The sequence below is a fragment of the Mchenga conophoros genome, linkage group LG18 (genome assembly GCF_057382185.1).
Source record: "Mchenga conophoros isolate Kocher_MC1m ecotype Shallow Benthic linkage group LG18, M_conophoros_male_GT1.1, whole genome shotgun sequence".
NCBI classification, from domain to species: domain Eukaryota; kingdom Metazoa; phylum Chordata; class Actinopteri; order Cichliformes; family Cichlidae; genus Mchenga; species Mchenga conophoros.
The window spans coordinates 32,979,733-33,001,316 of NC_140543.1; the positions used below are offsets into that span (position 1 = coordinate 32,979,733).

General features: G+C 39.5%; 1 long non-coding RNA gene across 1 annotated transcript; it reads right to left on the reverse strand.

The window, feature by feature from the left end:
* Positions 1–19,803: 19,803 nt before the first annotated feature.
* LOC146554221 (uncharacterized) lies at positions 19,804–21,289 on the reverse strand. Its single transcript, XR_014889620.1, has 2 exons — positions 20,925–21,289; positions 19,804–20,072 (listed from the first exon to the last, which is right to left on the reverse strand). It is a non-coding gene; the product is annotated as an uncharacterized LOC146554221 (long non-coding RNA).
* Between the last annotated feature and the right edge of the window lie 295 nt (positions 21,290–21,584).

Genomic DNA, 21,584 nt, shown 5'->3' on the forward strand with positions numbered 1-21,584 from the left:
ATCTCAAGCCAGTGGGGAGGCTCAAGAATCCAAAGCCAGTCAGTTATTTCTGTGCACTCAAGCTGACGTTAAATATTGCCTCCAACTGGGAGAAGGCGATTATGCTTGGGACTGAGCAATGTCATTGTAATTGCTAACAACCAGATGGACAAAGTCAAGCCGAGTGATTGTTCTCATCACAATTTGTATCACCTCTGTCCATGTCAGTGCAGTTATCCATCTTCCCCAGAAGAATCTACAGTAAGTGCAATGTAGCATACCACATTATGTCAGATCAGAAATACCTGTCCAACATTTTCATTGCTAATGAACACAGCAGCCTGTTGTGGTATCTGCAGTATATGCTCAATTTATGTTGTATTAATATGCTGCAACAGGGGAGCAGACAATTAAGAAGTCTAAGTTCTACCTTTGGAACTTTTATTCTGCTAAACCATCTTGGAATTATCTCGGAAAAAGAAGCCATCTATGTCCACTGTGAATGACACTCTTTGAACAAACGACACCAACTGCCATCTACAATCCAGTTTTGAGAACCCTTCCCAGATACCTTAACGCCCACTCACATACTGGGTCTTCTGACTTCAGGAAATCACATGATAGGGTGGGTCTAGGTTTCACAATGAGTTCACCTGATACCTTGTGACTTACGCCCGTTTTCACACCTTGGCTCGTGTGATTAGGTAGAGGTAGAGGATCATTAGGAGGTCCATTGTCCCTCATAGGGCTTAAATCTGGAACTCTCCACAATTTGACCTTAGAACTAAAGAAGCTAGTTCTAAGATAGCTTACCTGAATAAGGAAAAATTATTCTAAATTACAGAGTAAATGCACATAATTGTGTTTTAAGACTGTACACCAACATGATGCAGTGATTTTGAGTCAAAAGACAGTCATTTGTGCTTCGCTATTATTCCAAAACAATAACTTGCATTCTCTAAACTCCATGAAGTTTACAATTTAGCATGAAAGCAGTAGTTTAGTGTGTGCGGAAAGTATTGAGTAGAGTTGTCCATATATATGAAAGCTTATCTTATTGCATCAGTAAGTTCATCGGTTCGGTTCGGATTGTCTACTCTGGGTTTTAGCTTAAATGGTAAATGGCCTGCATTTGTATAGCGCTTTACTCAGTCCCTAAGGACCCCAAAGCGCTTTACACTACATTCAGTCATTCACCCATTCACACACACATTCACACACTGGTGACGGCAAGCTACATTGTAGCCACAGCTGCCCTGGGGCGCACTGACAGAGGCGAGGCTGCCGGACACTGGCGCCACCGGGCCCTCTGACCACTACCAGTAGGTAACATGGGGTTAGTATCTTGTCCAAGGATATTTGGCATGCAGCCAGGAGGCAGCCTGGGATCGAACCACCGACCTTCTGATTAGTGACTGACCTGCTCTGCCACCTGAGCTACAGCCACCCCAGCTTAATTGAAAACAGTCTCAACTGAAAATTATGCAATTAATGTGTTATTATATATTTTGTCTACAAGCTGTCAGACTTGTAATTTCTTTTAGATGATTTTGAGCAGTAGTTCTTTAGCCTTTTTGAAGGTCTTTCAAAGCTTCTTTTTGGACATCGGCTGCTTTTTCACTCTTTTTCAATCCAATCCTTGTACCTGGTTGTTTTCAAGGGAATGTTTCTTGTTGTTGTTGTTTGTTAAGCCGCTTAAAGCTGTGTTGTAAGTGCATCCTTATTCAAGCATAAACAAGGTCGCTAACCCAGGGGATGAACTGGTGTCGTGGCTAAACATAACACATAACTTAAAAACGACCAGTTTTAAATTGTATTTTTAGGTTTTTTGTTTCTAGCTGTTGGATGTAAACACAACATGGCTCACCATCCAGGGGTGTGATCTTTCCAGGTGTGATTCCCGTCCTCCTCCTGTACACATCTGAAGCAATCAACCTCACCTGTTTGTCATCTGCTGATCAGCTGGCTGATACGTATGCTTGTAGCAAACCTTCAGTTTTCACCTGAGCATCAAATTAACTGTGGCAGTGAAATCCTCTCTGACCTTAAAGTCTGTTTCCTGTTGTTAGCTTGTTGATCACTTACGTATCTTCTCCTCCATGCAGAAGCCCTGGCGTTAATCTCTGTGAAAGTAATTGTGTGAGAGGGAGCAGTGGATGAGATTCTGTTCCTGTAGTGGAGATTCTGGATTTTACTATCAGACTGCCTTCCCCTAAGGACTTTGTAAATTGAGACTGTGGATTTTCCCTGCCTGAGGACTTTTTAAATAGTTACCTTTTCATGTGCACCATAAATAAACTGAATCTGAGTCCAGCCTGCCCATTGATTATGACAATAAATATACCTGTCGTTATTTAAACTTAACGTAGCCTCTTTGGAACTAGAACTTTACCTCATTGAGGACAATAATATTAAAATAAGGTGTACAATTTCCAACTTCAGTAGTTTTCTTTTTACATTTTGTAGCAGGCCCCTTTTCTGGGACCTCCCAAACTCCCATTTGTATTCATGGAAACTGAGAGGTGAGGAGAGCAGAACCTGTGCACAGAACACATCAGGCACCAGTGGCGGCAAATATGACATTCGGAAAGTTGGAGAGGTCATGCTAGTAAAGCAGATAACGGGAAAATCTTTCAAAACTGGATACAAATTCCAAATGAGCCTGCAAATGATAATTTGTTATCATTTTTTAATATGGTCACCACAGGAAATAACTATTACATTACAGAAGACCAGCCGCTGGATCAGTTCTTAGTCTTTATTTCTGTGTTTTTCATTATGGCGAAGTCAATGTCGTAACAATGCTTCTTGGCAATAAAGAAACTTGAGATGCACAAAGGGTTGAGAGAGGAGACTCTGTGAAGGTTGAAGGCGACAGTGTTCCCCATGGTAATGGGAGCACTCAGGGAAGTAACCTCAAAACTGGTGGCAGATCCCAGTGCAGTCCTAGGAACAGCAAAGACCTGATCTTGAAGGATACAGATCACCGGCAGCCAAGTGGGGATTTTTTTGGTATATGTATGTTTTATAATTCCATCCTGGAAAAAGAACATTTTTCATTAAAAGCCCAAAACTTTCATGACATTCATATTCATGATGTCTGCGTGTAAACCTATGACCACAACTGTATATATGATGCAAAGATGCTTCTGATTAATTTTGGACTTAAGTTAACTTCTATGGGGTCAAACATGTATGATTATAAGATCATTCAAAAAGGCAAAGTCTTGTTGACTTTGTCCCAGAATAGACAGACATTGTTATGTTGTGATGGTGGCTAGTGTGAAAATGGACACTACTTTGCAAATATACTTATGAACTGAATTTAATTGAATTAATTGTAAATGAGTATTTGTGCCAGACCTAGAGTGGAGGTTTCTTTTTAACATTGCATAGATACTATGAAAATCACAGAACTCCAGTTCTACTCCAAGCTTGCCCCCACAACTCCTGCTGACAAGAGGCACCAAAAGTGGATTACATTTCCAGGCTCTGGACTGAAATCGGAGCCGACACTGCCAATAGAGCCAGGGCTGGCCAATTGACCAACAGGCAGTGGCCTTTTTTCATCATCCATTTAAAGATCAATATGAGGGACCTCATGCTCATCGGCTCAACTATACTGAAGATAGGATGAAATAAAATTGAATAGCTGCGTCTACAGAAGAATGAAACGGCAGCAGGGCTTAGAAAAAAGCCCTGAACATAATAGAAGCTTTTTTTTCCCTTCTCTCTTGGGTCAAGTACAAGGAGAGAATAGATTGGAGTGCTTCCAGTGAGCAGTGAAAGATTTTATTATAAATCTCAGGAGGGCCGAAGGAGGTAACACAAAGATAGTAGCAAAAGAAATAAGCAGAAGGGAAAAAAACATATAGAGGTGAGAGAGCTGAAACTTGCAGAAGAAACCTGGCAGACTGTTAGGTTGGCTAGATGTAGATGTGATGACCTGCAGCAACAATGAACAAGCTTGTAGACTTTTCTAAAGAAGACAAAAATGACATCCCAACATTCCTACAACTCTTGTGGGACTACATCTCTAGTCCCACAAGAGTTGTAGAAATGGTCATTTTTAACAATAGCTTCACCCAAAAAGTGAAAAGAATGTTATTAACCCATCTTGGGTTAATAACATAACAATCCAGAAATCCAGAACAATCCAGAAAAGTTTGGGTTTCTATTTTTATGACAGTGTCGATTTCTGACATTTTGTTTAAATTTAAGCTTGTAACAATTTGATCGTTTCTAATAAAACGAGTGTAAAACCTAAGTTAGACATTTTTTTTATCTATGTAGACTATGTTTATATGAAACATGTGTATACTTACAGCATTTGATGTATTTTAACTATATACATGAATGCAACACCTGCATATGTGTAAAGAAATGGCTCTGATTTTGCCACCCTAAGAACATTTCTCTAGATCCACCCCTGCAGTGACACAACATTTCATGCATTCTAGGCAGATTTATAACGTGTAAACATGGGCTTCACACCAAAACATTAAGAATTGTACTGATATTTTCATGGATGGTAGGAAAGTGTGACTGCAAGAGCTATTTGCTGCAGGTGAGGAACAAAAACTGGTACCCAACCCACACTCTCCCTTAGTCTATGTAGAGATTAACTTCAGTTCCGTAATAGGTACGGAACTTATTATCGTGTAGATACAGACACTATTTTTCCCCCTCACACTTTGTCAGGATTAAAATATTTCTCACATGAAAGACAAATATGACTAAAATACACCTTTGGACTTGGAAGATGAATGCCAGAGAGACTATGCAGTGGTGTTTGTGTGGTATGTTGAGGTGACACTGAAAAGGGATCTGAGCTGTGCTCCAGCTCTGTTCCTCACATGTTCCTTCCCTTTTACTCCCTCGATGAAACTTTTCATCTTCTGGTATGACTGCAGGAAGCACACTTTCTTAAAACAATCACAGTTATGACATGGGAAGTGAATGAAATGAGAGAGAAAAATAACACAAGTCAACTTTCAGTTTTTTTCAACTTTTGCAAAGTCGTCCTTTATTAGTAAAAATGTGTAATTTTTACCAAATCAATATTTAAAGTCCAAACATTCTGAAGTACTCTAAGGCTACGTTCACACTGCAGGTCTTAATGCTCAATTCCGAATTTTTGATCAAATCCGATATTTTTGTCTTCTTGTTCACACTACAAATAAAATGTGACAGCAAACGCGCTCTAGTGTTAACCCTCAAAGCGGCCCGCATGCGCAAAACAAGACGTCACACACAACGCGCTCTGTTTAGACCCAGAGCAAACAATATTGTTTGACTTATGGCCCTTAATGTAAAGACTTGTTTCGGACTTTACGTTTCCCAATTTTGCTTTAAGTTATAAAGTTATTTTGTTATTTACATTTGGCCTAATAATGATCCTTATTGCTGTTTTAGAGGAGCGGTGCTTCCAAGGATAGCTGCAGATTTCTATCAGAATCTGCAGATTATACAGTACAAATAAAATGTTCACGTTTCTCCGACGTTGTCTTCCCAACAGTTTCACTGACCTCTACACTGGATGGCCAGGAAGCGTTCGCCATGTCTTCTCCAGCGCTTCTCCGGCGCTGATAGTTGGCATCTGTCTTGTGTCAGTGACGTAAAAGACGGATTTAATGCGACATGACCATTCAAACAGCAGTCGCTTTCTAAAACATCAGATATGTATTGGATTCAGTACCACATACGAGAGTGACCCAGATCGGTTTTGAAAATATCGGATTTGTGCCGTTCACACTGTCATACCATGATCGGATGTGGGTCGCATAGGGTCAAAAAAGTCGGATTTGATGCGCTTTCGCCTGCAGTGTGAACGTAGCCTAAGTTTTATGTCTAGGACCATCTTAAGCACGTTTACAATCTATTTTGAGTTGTGTTTCAGGACACATGGTGCATGCATGAAAGTCCATTAAAGTACTCCTGAGAAAAAGGGTTAGTTCTTCTCCTATGTTCACCAGTTAGTAGCTGCCTTGACTGTCTTCTGTTTGGTTCTTAAGAGGTAAAATAATCAAAACCTTTTTCTTCTACTACTGGTACAAGAAATCTGAACCGTGATTATAATAACAAAAGCCCAATAAAACTCAGTGTTTTAGCTGTCTTATAGTAGATCTGTTTTAAAGTTTGTAATTTTTGTTCATTGTCAATATAAAATGTTGTATTGTTTTAAAGTCATGTCTATACGGATGCTTGTTTTCATGTTCATTGCACACGTCTGACAAATATACACAGATCATTTGCAAAGGAATGGTTTATTTGAAGAGTTTCAGTCAGGATTCAGAAACAGCACTAATAAACGTAACAAAGGATCTTCTTATGGCCTCTGACACTGGAGACACCTTCTGCTTGTCCTACTCGACTTCAGTGCAGCATTTGATTTTTAGAGATTTCAGAGATAAGAACACAATGTTAGTATTAAAGAAACTGTGCTACAGTTGTTTGAATTCCAACTATGTGATTACATCCAATTTGTAGTCTTCTTCACACAAAAGTTAGTCACAGACAGTGTTGGTCAAGTTACTTGAAAAAAGTAATCAGTAACTAATTACTGATTACTTCCCCAAAACGTAATCCCGTTACTTTACTGATTACTTATTTTCAAAAGTAATTAATTACTTAGTTACTTTTTAAAAACACGATTTACAACCTGAATAGGTGATAGAGCGATAGATCTCTCAGCCCAATTCTACTTTTTCTGCATAATCCATCATACAAAATGTAATCAAATGGAAAAGTCTCTTTTTAAAACTTGTTTTATTAGTTTTAATCTTTTAACTTTATGCATCAAGCAAACATTAAATTATATGCAACATTCTCTGACTGGAAGAAATTTGTTTAATATTTAAACCTATTTTCTGCACATTCCAGCACATAATTTTTTTTTTTGTTACACTCACTCTTTCAAATAGATGCAAGTAAAACACAGCAGAAAATAAATAAAGTCAAAGACTCGCAGTCCTGTTGCTCTATTTTCACCTGTAAAGCAGGAGTGGCGTAGGCAGAGGTTTACCCTGGTGCAGGTGTGCCGCTGCAGTCAGTGGAAGAATCCGCGAGTTTCTCTGTGAATTTCCGATTACGTCGTAGTGCACTCTGAGCTTGTTTAGGGGTTTTTTGCTGCAAAAAGAAGTTTTCTTCCCACGCACAACGGACACTAATGTTTTTGTCACTTTTTATGGAATCAAACTCAAAGTAAGGTCAGTACTTCCACGCTTTAAACGCTGCACGCTCATACTCTCTCCTACGGGAAAGTAACGGTAATCTAATTACCGTTTTTGCAATAGTAATCCCTTACTTTACTAGTTACTTGAAAAAAGTAATCGGATTACAGTAACGTGTTATGCCCATCTCTGGTCACAGAGTCCACAGGTTTTCATACAGAGACCAATAATTGTTACTTAATGAATGCTTCCCCCTGGAAATATTATTAGAAGACAATGCATGCAGTGCTATGCAGATGATACCAGCTTTATTTATTCATGAAGCCAGATCATACTAATCAAACAGTCAAAGGACATTTATGAAGATACAAAGGCCTGGCTGACCTCTAATTTCTTACTTTTAAAGTCAGACAAAATGGAGGTTATAGTCTTCCTAGGTTATTGTAATAATAGGAACATGATGTCAAACCAGATATTTACTATAGATAATATTAATTTGGCCTCCAGTAATACTGTGGGGAATCTTAGAGTTATTTATCTCCTTTTATCAGGGTCCTTCAATGTGAACATTGAACAAAAAGGACTAATAATATTTATTTTTAGCAATTATTAAACTCTGGTGCTTTCACCTATCGTTTTATCCTGTATCTCTTTGCTCCCCTCTCTTCCCCGTTACCCCAAACAGGTGGTGGTAGATGCATTCTCCTCATTGACCCAGCATTTTGAGCTTCTTGTGTTTCAATGTCATTTTTTCATTATGGTTTATTATTCAAGGTTGATTTTGTATTTCTGTAGTTTCGTTTCTGTGGTTTTTTGAGTTAAAATCTCACCTATGAGTCTGCTTAAGTGAACCAATAATAATAATAATAATAATATCTAAGTGTTTTTTTAATTTTTCTTTTTTTTTTCAATTAATTTGACTTTTATTCAATCAACATGTTTGTACCAAATTCATTTAAATTGATGTTATATTGTTTAAACACTTTGGCACATCAAACGTCAAACTTGTTACATGAACTAGTAAAATATTACTTTGTTACACCAATGATAATCTTGTTGAATGAACAAATGTAACTTATGTCTGTAGTACATGATGTGTTCATATTACATAATGTTCAACAAAAAATTCAATGGATTAACAGCAGCTTCCTTTTTCTTCTTTTGGCCGCCTGCCCCGTTTGGTTCTTTTGCCATCAGAATTATTGTCTAAAGGCAAAGAGAGAAGCCCAAAGGAATTACTTTACCAAGTGGACCATCCCTGCCTTGCCGTATTGGTCCATTTGATTGACCTTTGTTGTTATTATTTATTTATTTTTATTTTATTTTCAGTTGTTACAGACGGGATAGACATGACTGGGGGGAGGGAAGGAAACAAAGACAGCGGGGAAGAGGAATAGTGATGAAGGCCAAAGAAAAGGGCAAAGAAAGGGGGGGGGGGGGGCGCAAAAAGCCCCCCATATTTTTATATATATATCACCTGGATCATCTGTTCAGAAAAAAAAAGAGAAAACAAGCAAACAAAAGCAGCACTATAATAAACACAACGCGATACACTATATGTATAGCAGTAAATATTAAATATTGAATATTATTATGCAGCACGTAAGATTTACAGCGTGCAGTGTTCTTTGAGGTAGGAGCCAAAAAGGGTGTAGTTTGTGTGTGTGAGCACCCGTGTGTACACCTGTGAGCATGGACGCGCTTGTATTTAAAAGGTTCCTTCATGTAATGATCTGCTAGAGGGTGTTTGGGCTGCCACAGCCCCGTCCTCCAGGGCATGAAGCAGGTATGGAGGAGATCCAGGCCCCAGACATCCAGAGGCCCCCAGAGCACAAGAGACCAAGGAAGACCAACAGAGGGGCAGCTGCGCCACTGTCCCAGAAAGAGCTGAGGAGAGTCCCAGATGAGGGCTCACTCAGCAGCCACCGAGCAGAAGCCAGGGGGGGTTGCAGTGACGTGCCCGTGAGCTCCACCGGCAGCCAGCCGTGCCTGAGTGACCGAGCCTCAGGCCGTAGGCACCCCACCCCCGAAGGGGCCCGAGCGAGCCCCAGGCTCCAGGCCCCGACAAGCAGCCACCAAGGAGTGAGCCGGTGGGTACCTGGACGCCCACCCCCCGGACACAAAGAACCACCAATGCACCGACATCTGAGGGCGTCTGCCACTGGCAGGGGAAGTGGTGGGGGGAGATAGGCCTCCAAACCTTGTAGGGCCTGAGATGTCCCCAGAGAGGTGGCGTCTGATACCCAACCTGACATATAGACACAAACAAACAGGCACACACAGATACAAACATCCATTCCCACCCTCATGCTCTCATATGCAATTACTCAACACTCACCCAACGTGGAGACAGACATAAAGAGACACTGTGCACACAATCACACTCCCCAAGCGTACTCTATACTCCAGGTGTAGGTACCCTTGCCCCTGGAGGGGAAAACTGCACCCAGACCCAGGTAGTGTTACCCTCTTCCCTGGGGTGGAAAGAAGCAGACCGCCCCAACTCCACAGCAGCAGGGTTTTTTTTTTTTATTATATTTTATGAAAAAAGCACAATAGCCACAACACTGGTCATTCCATTTTTTGTGAACAGCTCATCAAGCTTCAATTTTTTAACCTCCCAGAGCAGAAAATGCTTAATTATACATAAACAACAAATATACATAAACAACAAAATACTCTATACTATTTATTCACAGCATGGAAATGTAAATAGGGAAAATACCTTTGTTGTGTGGACATGTGTTTGCTAAGTATATAAATAACTGCTACATAATTTTAAAAAAAGGCAAGTTTCTACCAGCATGATGACACTGCTTGCAGTTGTGTTATCACATCACTTATGATGTCAAGCTAGCCAACGTGTGGTGCAAAAATAATACAATTCATTATCTCCAATCAGTCAAAGCCAAAAACCAGATGGAGTTAAAATAAGGACAGGGTTGCAAATAAGAGAGGACAATGCTACAGCAGCCCGAAATCAAAACTATGACAGCATAGTAATGACTATCATAGAGGCTGCAGGTGGTCAGAGTTATAAAATAAGAGTATTAGCACAGAAGTTTAATGACCAGATATTCTTTTCTTTATTCTTTTTACAGATTCAAACCTTTGTATCTAACATTTCACTAAAGCCACTAAAAATAAACCAAAACATATATCAAGTAAAATATAATTAATCTGATAGCCTTGGTAATCTTCAAACGACAACAGAAATCGTAGGTTGCAGTTTGTAGTTTGCTTATTCAAACTGATCCAAAACTAGATAGTAGGTGACTCCTTTTCTGCAACAAACATAAAATAATGGTTAATATGTTGACCTTTCAACATGACAAGTAAAAGTTTTTGTTGTACTGACCTTTTACTTGCACGTCTAAAGACCTTGAAATGGCTTCTTGGAGGTCGGGGTCATTTGACAGGTATTCTTCCTCAAACAGGCCAAGATATGTACTGCAAAGCCAGAATGTTTTGTAAATTATTTAGTTAAATTACATATAAATGATGTTGACATAATTACATTATCACAATACATAGATTGGCCTCAGCATTATTAAAGTTGTGTGGGATCATCTTGACAGAGAACAGAACAAAAAGCCTGGAGAACTATTGCTGAACCACGCTTAAAGAAATTCAATAAAAAGAAGACATCGCCATCATGAACGATGGTTAAGAGAGTTCAAGCTGTGTTGAAGACTAAAGTAGCTCATATCACATTTTTAATTTTAAGCTCATTAAAAATGTACAAGTTTTGTTCTACTCTAATATACTGCGCTTCCATGTCTGTTTGTAGACATAATTTTGTAGACTTCAGTAAATCACTGCGCTTCTTTCCTATTTTTCCAGCAAAATACAAAGAAAGGAGGGGTGGCTCATGACTTTTGCACAATATAGCTCAAAAGATTAAAAGATACAAACATCTACAAAACACATACCTGTAGGATGTGCTGGATAAACTTGGCTGGGTAGGTCCATTGGACACACTGGAGGTGTTACTAGAGAAGACACGTGTGTCACCAGTAACACTGGCAGAAGAACCCACTGATACGCCAGGTGTGTTGTCACTGACAGTGGCAGTAGCAACGCAACAGATGACCTCATCATCAACAGACATGGACTGTGTGTTAACAATGGGAATGGCTGAGGTAACGTCTTTAGAAATTTCACCTGTGAGAACACAAAGAACAGCAGTTTAACTTTTGAATAACATCAAATCACATATATAGCTTTTACTTTTCATGTATTTAGGGGTACATTTCTTTCTGCTCAAAATATTAAACTAAATTTAAATATGATTTTAACAAAGACTTGACACTTAACTAAAGACACAATGCCTAAGATGACTAAATAACTGACACTGAATCAACTTAATTTCCAGTTTATTTGGAGCTACTTTTAGATAGGAATATTTACCGCATTTGTCAGAATTCAACGTTTCTGTGAAATCCTGCCTGCTTGTATGGCTACTCTCTCCATCAGAATAAGCCTGTAAATTAAAACAGATAATACATTTCATTATACTGACAAGAAAATGGCATAGTAAATATTAGTAATATGTTTATGTATTATGTATTAAAACATAATACAAGTGACAATGTTTAAGGGAGTTTAAAATCCATCTTTGCCTTTTTCACTCTCATTTTATGAACATGCATACATTTGCTGAAATGCTCAGGATTACTTACTGATTCATTGTCCTCACATAAAATCACCTTGTCAGGTCTGACATAAATTGACTTCTGATGAAGTCACAAGGTCTTCATTCAAAGTCTGTTTGGAAGTGAGTGATGGCTCAACTAGTTTGGTGTGGCATGCCAGCAAAATCTGTAGCCTAGGGGAGGAAGAAAACAGTGTATATGAAATTTTTGTTAAGGCTAACAGACTGCAATACAATACAGTACATTAAAAGGCTTAATTTTTGTTAACTCTAAAAGATATCAATCCAGTCATCTGATCAGTGCTCCCAGATCCTTTTTGGAAATACCCAAAGTTGACCTTTAATAGTATAATAATCCAAGTAACAAAAAAAAATCTTTTTATAAAAAAGGATCTAAAGCTTACCTGCATCCTTCAACAACTGGCTGGAAGACAGTCCTTACTGCCTGCATTACTTTGTCTGAGTACCAGTGCAGATTTTATATGTCCATTTTCAAAAAGCCAAGTTTTTTTGTTACGCCTTGGCACATGTGCAGTTAGATGGTCTGGTAAGAGAATCGCTTCTTTGGTGAAAGACTGAGCCACAGAATGTGACCTGCTTAGCTATATCCCTCACCAGACTCCTGTACTCCTTTTCCTGGTCATCCCAGATACACCCCATAATGGCCGTGTTGTCTGTAAACTTTTGAATATGGCATAATTCAGAGTTATAGCAGAAGTCAGAGGCGTACAGGGTACATAGACTGCAGGATAGATTCTGAGAAATGATGAATTGTCTGCGGATGAGGTATGAAGTGGTGGGTCTGAGCTCTGACCTCTGATGAGAGATAGAAAGGGGATTGTGTCTGCATAGGTGAGTAAGTGTGCATGTGAAGGCAAAATGAGACATTCATGCAATTGAGTTATCTTCTGCAGTGTGGCCACTTCAGTTTCAAGTGAGCAATAGCCTCTTAGCACTGCACTTCATCTACATTTCCATATTTATTTCATTTAATAAGAATTTATAATTATTAAAATGAGACACTTTTGACCCTGGAAAACCCAAACCTTTAAAAGATACAGTACCTTTAACCTATCATTAAGTGGAACTTACCAAAAATCCAAGTGCTTTATTGTACTATTATGAGCGATTTTCATTGAATTAGATTAGGCCTAGTATGTCATAAATTTTATGACTCATCCTTTGTGAAAAAAAGTGATTTGAATTTGTAGCATGATGGAATCTGTAGTTTTTGGTCACAACATTGTATGATGAACTTGTGCAACATCTTAAATTGTAAAACCTGCTGTAGGGTCTGTAAATCAGCCTGACCTGCGTGTGTTGAAATCAAGCACAGTGAGGAATCATCCCTGCTTGTATAAATGGTTTATCACATGCTGTGACATAAATGAAAGCAGCTGTGGTTAAATATTCTATATTAATCCTTTTGAAAATTCACTGTTGGACATGGTCAACATTTCTCTTAAAATCTTGCTTCAATGTGGTTAATGTCCATCAAAGTGGTCACTTACCACTTGGCTCCAGAAGCAATTCAATCTTCCTACGCAGCTATAAAATGCTCAAATAAACCATCTACATATGGTTTTGGAGCCTGTATCCAGTTGACATATTTGGTGAGTATAGCTAAGTTCCTTCGTAGTTGTGTAGTAGTTAAGTTCTTTATCATTTTCATTTTGTGATGCACCCATGCATTCAATCAGAGAAGATTTTTAGAAAAATGTACCTCATCAGTGTGATAATCATAAATAATAGTACTGCTGGAGCTGAAGACTGAGCTTTTAATGAGCTCAGGAAAGAAACAGAAACAAAGCAACACATTTAAAAAGTACATTAAAAAAGTCAAAGCTGAATTGATTACCCAAAGGGGATTAAAAGAGTAATGAAAAATTAAATTTGTGTGTTAGCAAAACAAACGCTTAAACTAAATGATTTCCTACATACGCTAATTAAAAATGCTTGTGCGGTCTGTATTTGTTGAAGTTGTCTGTTTTATCATGCCAAACGTATGGTGGTCCCGTCTTCAAGATCTCTGTGAAGGATTTTCCTGCTGATGCACTAAAGGAGCTAGTAAAAAGTTTCCTTAAACTCTGTTCTAAGTCCCCCGCATTGGCCAAGGCATTAGAAAATAAGAAGATATATCACAGTGTTCTACAGCCCTGCCCAGCTCTCCTAGAGTAACTGCCTGTCTCCTGGTATCTCCTCCATCATGTTCTTTAGACTGTGCTGGGAGACAGAGTGAACCTTCTGGAAATGGCACATATTGAAGCGCCAGTCTGTTCTTTATGAACAGACCTTGGATTTAATCATTGTTAGAGTTTGTCTTTCACTTTAATGAAATCATAACTGGAGTGAGATTTCAATCAGACATACAAGTTGGAGGAGTCTCTTTAAACGCTTAGGTTTGAATGTAAGCGATGGAAGTCAAAATCCACAGACGGCATGTGAAAAAATGTATTTAAAGTGATATGACATGATTTATGATTTAAAGTTGATATGACGTTTTGCAAATATGAAGCTTTTGCAGATCAAAGCAAATGTCCAACAGAATTACATTTTGTATGAAAATTAGTTCAGAGGGCTATACAACTCATTTATTTGATCATATGTGTTCTAACATCTGGTAACCATATAGGATTTCTTATTTTCTCCACAGTCAGTGAATGAAACACCCCTATCCTGTTTTGAACAGTGAAAAAGTCCAGCAGATCTCCTTATATTTAACCCAGTGACAAGCATGCATCCAAAGGCTGCCAACCTTCTTGGTAATAGCCTTGTTTGTTTATGGTAATTAAAATAATGCCTTAGAATTAATGTACAAATAAATTTTAATTTGCTCATTACCCCCTGCACCATTTAGATGAAAATGATCATAAAATAGCTACAGAGGCCAAGATTTTCTTTGACCTTTTGAGCAGTTATTTCAGCTAAAGTCTGCCAAAAACGTCCCATAACTTGGCAATGAAACGTTGACTCTGTGGGGAGCAGGCCACTAGTAGGTACTGTCATGTGTTGTGTGGTTTAAAACTGTGTTCATTAGCACAGAGAGCTGTTAGGATGCCAGATTTCACACAGGGGACACCCCTGTGTGAATCTTTTTGCAGCCTACAGCAGCAACTGAGGTCATCCACTCTGTCAGCACAATAGTATCTCCCTTCAAAAAAGCTAAATAGAATCATTTCCAAAGAGTGCATGTACGTTAGAAGATTGTTCTCCTGTGCAGTGAGTGTTGTCAGCCTACATTTCCCTCTTCATGTAATATGATATGAAAACTATTATGGGTAGGCCAGAGAGCCAAGAGCCAAGTTTGCTATGCTTTATGCTTTTATACTGTTGTCTTTCTCCTTTCCTTTGCTCCCCTTTTCCCACCATGCACAATAGCATAACTGTATTCAGATGGAGTAGCTGGGTTCAGGATGCTTTTCAGACTACAATGGGCAAGTTCAAAATGGAGAATTCACAAGAGACAAAAGGCAAAAGGCTTCAGAGATGCAGCAGAGGAAGACAGAGCAGCGGGAGTCCTACATTCTCACTGTTTTTTTCTTGCTGCCTGGCAAAAGACAGTCCTCAAAGGACAGAATGAAAAAACATATCATTATTATCATTATTATAGGAATGCGATATTAGAATAAAATAATGTGTGTGTGTGTGTGTGTGTGTGTGTGTGTGTGTGTGTGTGTGTGTGTGTGTGTGTGTGTGTGTGTGTGATTATAAATTGTTTTTAATACTTATATATCCAAGCATTTATAAAAGTCACAATCACACACATATTATTATATTTTCAACATTTTGGGGGGTCATTTTGCCAAATGCTACTGCTCAAATTGATGTTGAACTCTAATGTTATGATGAAGAATGGAGGTCTAAATTATTATTTTTTTTCTGTAACTAATAAAAACCACTAGTTATCTACTTAACATGTGTACATCCTTCTCATAGTATAGTCTAAATGCGTGGTACAAAGTTTTGGAGCTGTGTGTTCAGCATGTTCTTCAAGTAATGATCAAACTGAGCTTGGCCAGACTTACAAACAGTGTAACTCCTGCCAATTTAAAAACTAAAGCAGGGATATATACTAAATTCAAACACTGTTTCACTGTGTTTGGTGGTGCAGAAATATTAAAACATTTGGAGAAGTGCCCAATGTAACATGAGAAGTTAATCTCATTCTGCTACACTTAAAGTTACTACTTGGTTTGTATTCACAAGAACACACTTATGATAACATTTTTAAAATATATTTTAAAAACTTCTATTTTTAAATATGATAACAAGATTGTTTGGGGTAGGAACAAAAAAGATAAATGATAAATAAAATAAAAATCCAAGACAAACGATGTCAAACCTTTCAGGAATGTTTGTTTTTGTTGTGCTGTATTTTACATTCATTTATTTATTTATTTATTTATTTATTTATTTATTTATTTATTTATTTTATGCTGGAATATGGATTGCCTTTCAAGACAGCTGCCAATGTTGCAAGTTATAGATATCCCAGCATATTAACTCCAAGCCCAAAAGACCACGCAATGCTCGGTGAAACTGCAAAAAACTTAAGAGCTACATCTCAGACTTTACAGGCATCAGTTGACATGTTAAATGTTAAAGTTCATGACAGTGCAATTACAAAAGAACTGAACAAATATGGATCGTTTTGAAAGGTTACCAGGAGAAACCCTCTTCTCTCTAAAAAGAATATGACAGCACAGCTTAAGGCTGCACATTTTTTTCTGAACCAACCACAAGACTTCTAGAACAGACCAAAGTGGAGGCATTTCGCAATAATGCACAGCACCTTATTTTGTGAATACCAGACAGGATATTAGCACAAATACCTCATACCAAAAGACTTAGTTGTGAAGGAGTGGTGATTTGGCCTTATTGTGCTATCACAGTACCAGAGGACCTTGCAGTCACTCGGTCAACCATGAACTGCTCTACATACCAAAGTATTGTAGAGCCAAAAGAGAGGCCATCAGTCCAACAGCTAAATCTTTGTGAAAACTGGATCATTTAAGCAGATAATGATCCCAAGCACATCAGGAAATCTATGACAAAATGTCTGAAAAGGAAAAGAATCAAGACATTGCAATGGTTCAGTCAAGGCAAAGACTTTAACGCAATTGAAATGTTGTGGTGGGACGTTATAAAGCTGTGTAGAAATGAAGGCCCACAAAGTTCAGAAAACTGAATTCATGTTTTAAATGTAAAAAAAAATAAGTGAGCCAAAATTCCTCCACAACAATGTGAACGGATGAAGTCATTGAGACAACATTTATCACTCTTATTGCTCCTTAAGGTGATTCTACAAGCCAGTGATTACTGGGTTTTTCCACACTCCTTTTGCATGCTGCATGCTGTCCGGCATGACAGAAACAGCAACTCAGGTAAAAGCAGAGGAGGGGGGCTATGTGTTTACGTGCATAACGAGTGGTGATGTAACAGCAGGATCATTCACACGCACTGTTCTCCTGATTTGGAGATTCTGGCAGTCTCGTGCAGACCTTTTTACATCCCGAGGGAGTTTACAGTAGTTATTGTGATAGCTGTTTATATACCGCCGGATGCTAACGTTAGCACGGCTCTCAGCCTCTTGCTCAACACCATAAACAAACAACAGCTTGCCCACCCCAATGGGGTTTTTATTGTCGCCGGCGACTTTAACAAAGTGTGCCTAAAGACTGTGCTTCCTAAATTTGTCCAATTTGTGGACTTTGCTACGAGAGGAGAACACACTTTGGACCATGTCTATTCAAACATCAGGCATGCTTTCAGAGCGACACCCCTCCCCCACCTGGCTGGATCTGACCACTTCTGCATGTCCCTCACCCCCACCTACACCCCCCTGCTGAGAAAAACAAAGCCCCAGACAAAGACAATACAAACCTGGCCTGAAGGAGCCCTCTCTCAACTGCAGGACTACTTCTCAACAGCTGTATGGGATTTATTCTCCAGCCACAACCTCCAGGAGTACACGGACACTGTACTCTCGTAAATCAGGAACTGTGTTGACAATGTCACCGTCAACAAAAGGGTCAGGGTGTTTCCAAATCAAAAACCCTGGATGAATAGCGAAGTGCAATCCCTCCTAAAAAGCCGCAACACTGCCTTCAAGTCAGGGGACAGGGCTGCGTATAGGGCGGCCAGGGCAGACCTGAGTAGAGGCATCAGGAAAGCTAACGGTGTGTTCACACCGAACGCGATGGACGCGAATAAAACGCCCCAAACGCCCCTAATTTGACGCGTGTACATTCGCGTCTCAACGCGTGTCCAAGAAAAATCCATCGCGCCTCAAAATATGATATTTTGACGCGCGTGAACCGGAAATGTGGGAGGAATGTGGGAGGGAGTTGTGCCAGACTGGTATCTTTGCAAGATGGCAGCTATCGAGCTAGCGCTTGAAGAGAGAGTCTCCCTTCTCTATGTACTGTGGAGAGCAGAGCAGCAGCGTAAAAGACGTCCTCGCCGTACCTGGGTCCATCAGGTCCTCCAGAGGCATGAGCAGTTTGGTGAGTTTCACCACTTGCTCCAGGAGCTGCGCCTGGATGACGGCCGATTCCAGCGCTATCACCGTCGGCCAGTTTGAGGACCTGCTTTCCCTCGTCGGTCCCAGCATCGCCCGCTTAAACACCAACTACAGACGCTCAATCCCACCTGCAGAGCGCCTGTCCGTCTGCCTGAGGTTAGTAAAACTATTTAATACGGTAGTCCTTTATTGATATCTGTGCTAATATGCTAATCCATCCAGTTATACACTGCTAACATGGGTGTGCTATGCTAACAGTGAATGCTGTCGGTGTTTACTGAAAGCAAACTGTGGTACAGAGACGACTCTTTATAATATTTCTAGTGATACTCAGAAGGTCTCATCAAGTCCCGATTTAATTCGATTTATGCTGTTATCAGTGTTTGCATGATAGCATGGCTGTGGTGTCACATCAATGTATGCGCTCGGTGTTTGCTGATATCAAACTGTAGCATTAGGACCACTGAGTTAACCTTTGTAGTGATACTCACTCCTTTTTATTTAGACCTGGTTTAATTCTGGGATAGTTGAATATTTGTATATAATCCCTGCAGCTGTCAGACTCTATAGCAGGGGTCACAGCCTTTATTAAAACAGAGTTAGATAAAACTGTGAACAGTTTGGTTCATCTCTAGTTACATGGTTCTATCTTGATAAGCTGTCTTATCACAGATTAATTTTTCAAAAATATTAATGATTTAAGCAAGGAAAGGGCTAGATGTCAACACACAACTCTTTATTTCTATTAATGTCTTACTTCATTCCTACCTGATTGACATGTTTAGGAATTATGAGTGATTGGCTCACTGTAGTTGTGAAAGTTGCTACCAATCAAATTATGATATGTTAAAGTTAAAACAAAACACAACTGTTTTAGATATTATCTAATATACATTTTCTAATTATCCTTATAATTACAAAATGTTTTATGTAAGATTTAAGTTTTGTGATTTATATCTGACATCACAAAAGTATTTTGGAATTTGAATAATGTATTTTGTAACTGCAGTACACATAATACTGATTTTGAACAATTTTGTCCAGGTTCCTTGTCACCGGGGACTCCTTCAGGACCATCGCGTTCAGTTTCAGAGTCGGTGTGTCCACGGTGAGCCAGATCACCCCCCAGGCACACATTGATATACACTAAATATTCATTTCATTTCTTTTTTGTAGTGCCCAAATTGATGCACCTGCTTGATTTTGTTTAAACAATTATTGCACACTTTCTGTAAATCCAGTAAACTTCTTTTCACTTCTCAAATATCACTGTGTGTGTCTCCTGTATGATATTTAACTGACATTTTTTATTGTAACAACCAACGATTTATACAGGAAAATAATGTCTATTAACAAGGTTGCCCAAACTTTTGCATCCCACTGTATTAGTATATTTTGTCATTAGTATAATATGAAATAAATTCTACATGTGTCAAGTCGTGTGCCAACATTTGCTGTGTAGTAGAACTGAGACATTAGTCATTATAAACATTTATTTGAAATAATATTAAAAGTCTCAAACAGAAAAACATTAAACATAAATATATAAAATATAAGAATTTACAGAGAGATAGGAATAAAAAGGACCAGCTGCTCTCCAGAGCAGGAACAAGGCTGAGGAGGAAATGCTCCATTGGAGACTGGTGTGGCCTCTTCAGGGACTCCAGGATGGCCAGCTCCACCGCCGATGGACCGTCCTGGGACCCGTCCCTCATCTGCCTCGGAGCCGTCCTCCTCTGTGGGCCTGTAAAACAGCACAAAACACAAAGAAATGAGAAGGCTGCTACTAGATTTTAATTTCAACATTGAAAAAAAAAAAAAAACAATAACAGGATATAATCAGATTGGTTGTAGATATTTAGTAAAGGTGATCACAAGGGAATCCCACCGACTAAAAAGGTATCAGTGCTTGCTGTACATATCTGTGGGTGCAGCAGCAGGAGCTCAGGGACTGGGGATGCTCTGCTGCAGAATCAGTTGGTTCTATCAATACAGTATTAAATGTTAACAGGTTGGATATAATAATCGTAGAGTAGACAGTGGTCCCTCATTTATTGCAGGGGTTCTCAGAATAACTAGCCCCTGGTCACAGTTCTCACAATTGATTCTCAAAGTGCAAACCTTTGTAGATTGCAAAACGTAAAAGTATTATTATGCCGCGGTTTGTCTTCATCTGCCCGCCACTTTCGTGCGCCTTTTTCCCTCACGGTGCAGGTGTCTATTTCCGAATGAGGCTCATAGTTATGGGTGTTTTTGTGCTGTTTTTTCTATTGGACGCGATGGTTATCAAAACCAAACGTGATAAATTTGGCAAGCGCAGGAGACATGGCACGGAGCAGATTTGTCAATCAGGCTGCAGAATGCAATGCTGTACTGTGCAATAAAAAATCAGCGAAAAAGCAAAGCAGTGACGGATGAACAGCGGGACCACTGTGTGCTGTTTATTAATAAACAATAAAATATATTCCTAAATGACAACATGCATAAAAGCAGAACGGTATTTGTACGTCAGTGGGAAAATAGCGGTGGCTTGCTAGCTTTTGTGCGGCTTCCCCGGGTCAGTGAAAACTTTCAAAAGAGAAATGAATGAACTTACCAGGTTGCCCGATCTCTTCACATATCTTCCTCCAAGCTCGGTCCTTTTTATTCCTGTCTCGGTACTGAAAGCAGCTGGTGTTGTACAGCTCCGAGTTGTTTGCTACCGCATTGATTAGCCTTCCCCTCCATTGAAGTATGAAAGGCTTTGGCTGGATCTGCCCCTTTGACCTAGGTAACAGCCACGTCACCAGGCTCCTGATTGGTTGTCGCGGCGCGATTTGACGCTGGAGTTCAGATTTTTCCAACTCGAGCGGTAGACGCGAAACGCGCGTATGCACAAAATGCAACACAAAAACTCACGCGCGTGGTTTTATTCGCGAGTCAAACGCGCCAGACGCGCTACACTGACGCGCGTTTCACGCGTTTTGGCATTTTGGCGACGCAAATCTGCTTCCGAATTTTCACGGGACCCGCAATCGCGCGTCATCGCGCCTTTCCATTGACTTTACATGTAAACCTGACGCTCTATTCGCGTCCATCGCGTTCGGTGTGAACACACCGTAAGGCTGCCTATAGGAGGAGGATTGAAGATCACTTTGCTGACAACGACCCCAGAAAAATGTGGCAGGGGATCAATCACATTACCAACTACAGAAGCAATAACCAGGCGACATCTAGGACTGATGCCTCGCTGGCTGAGGATCTAAACCGTTTCTTC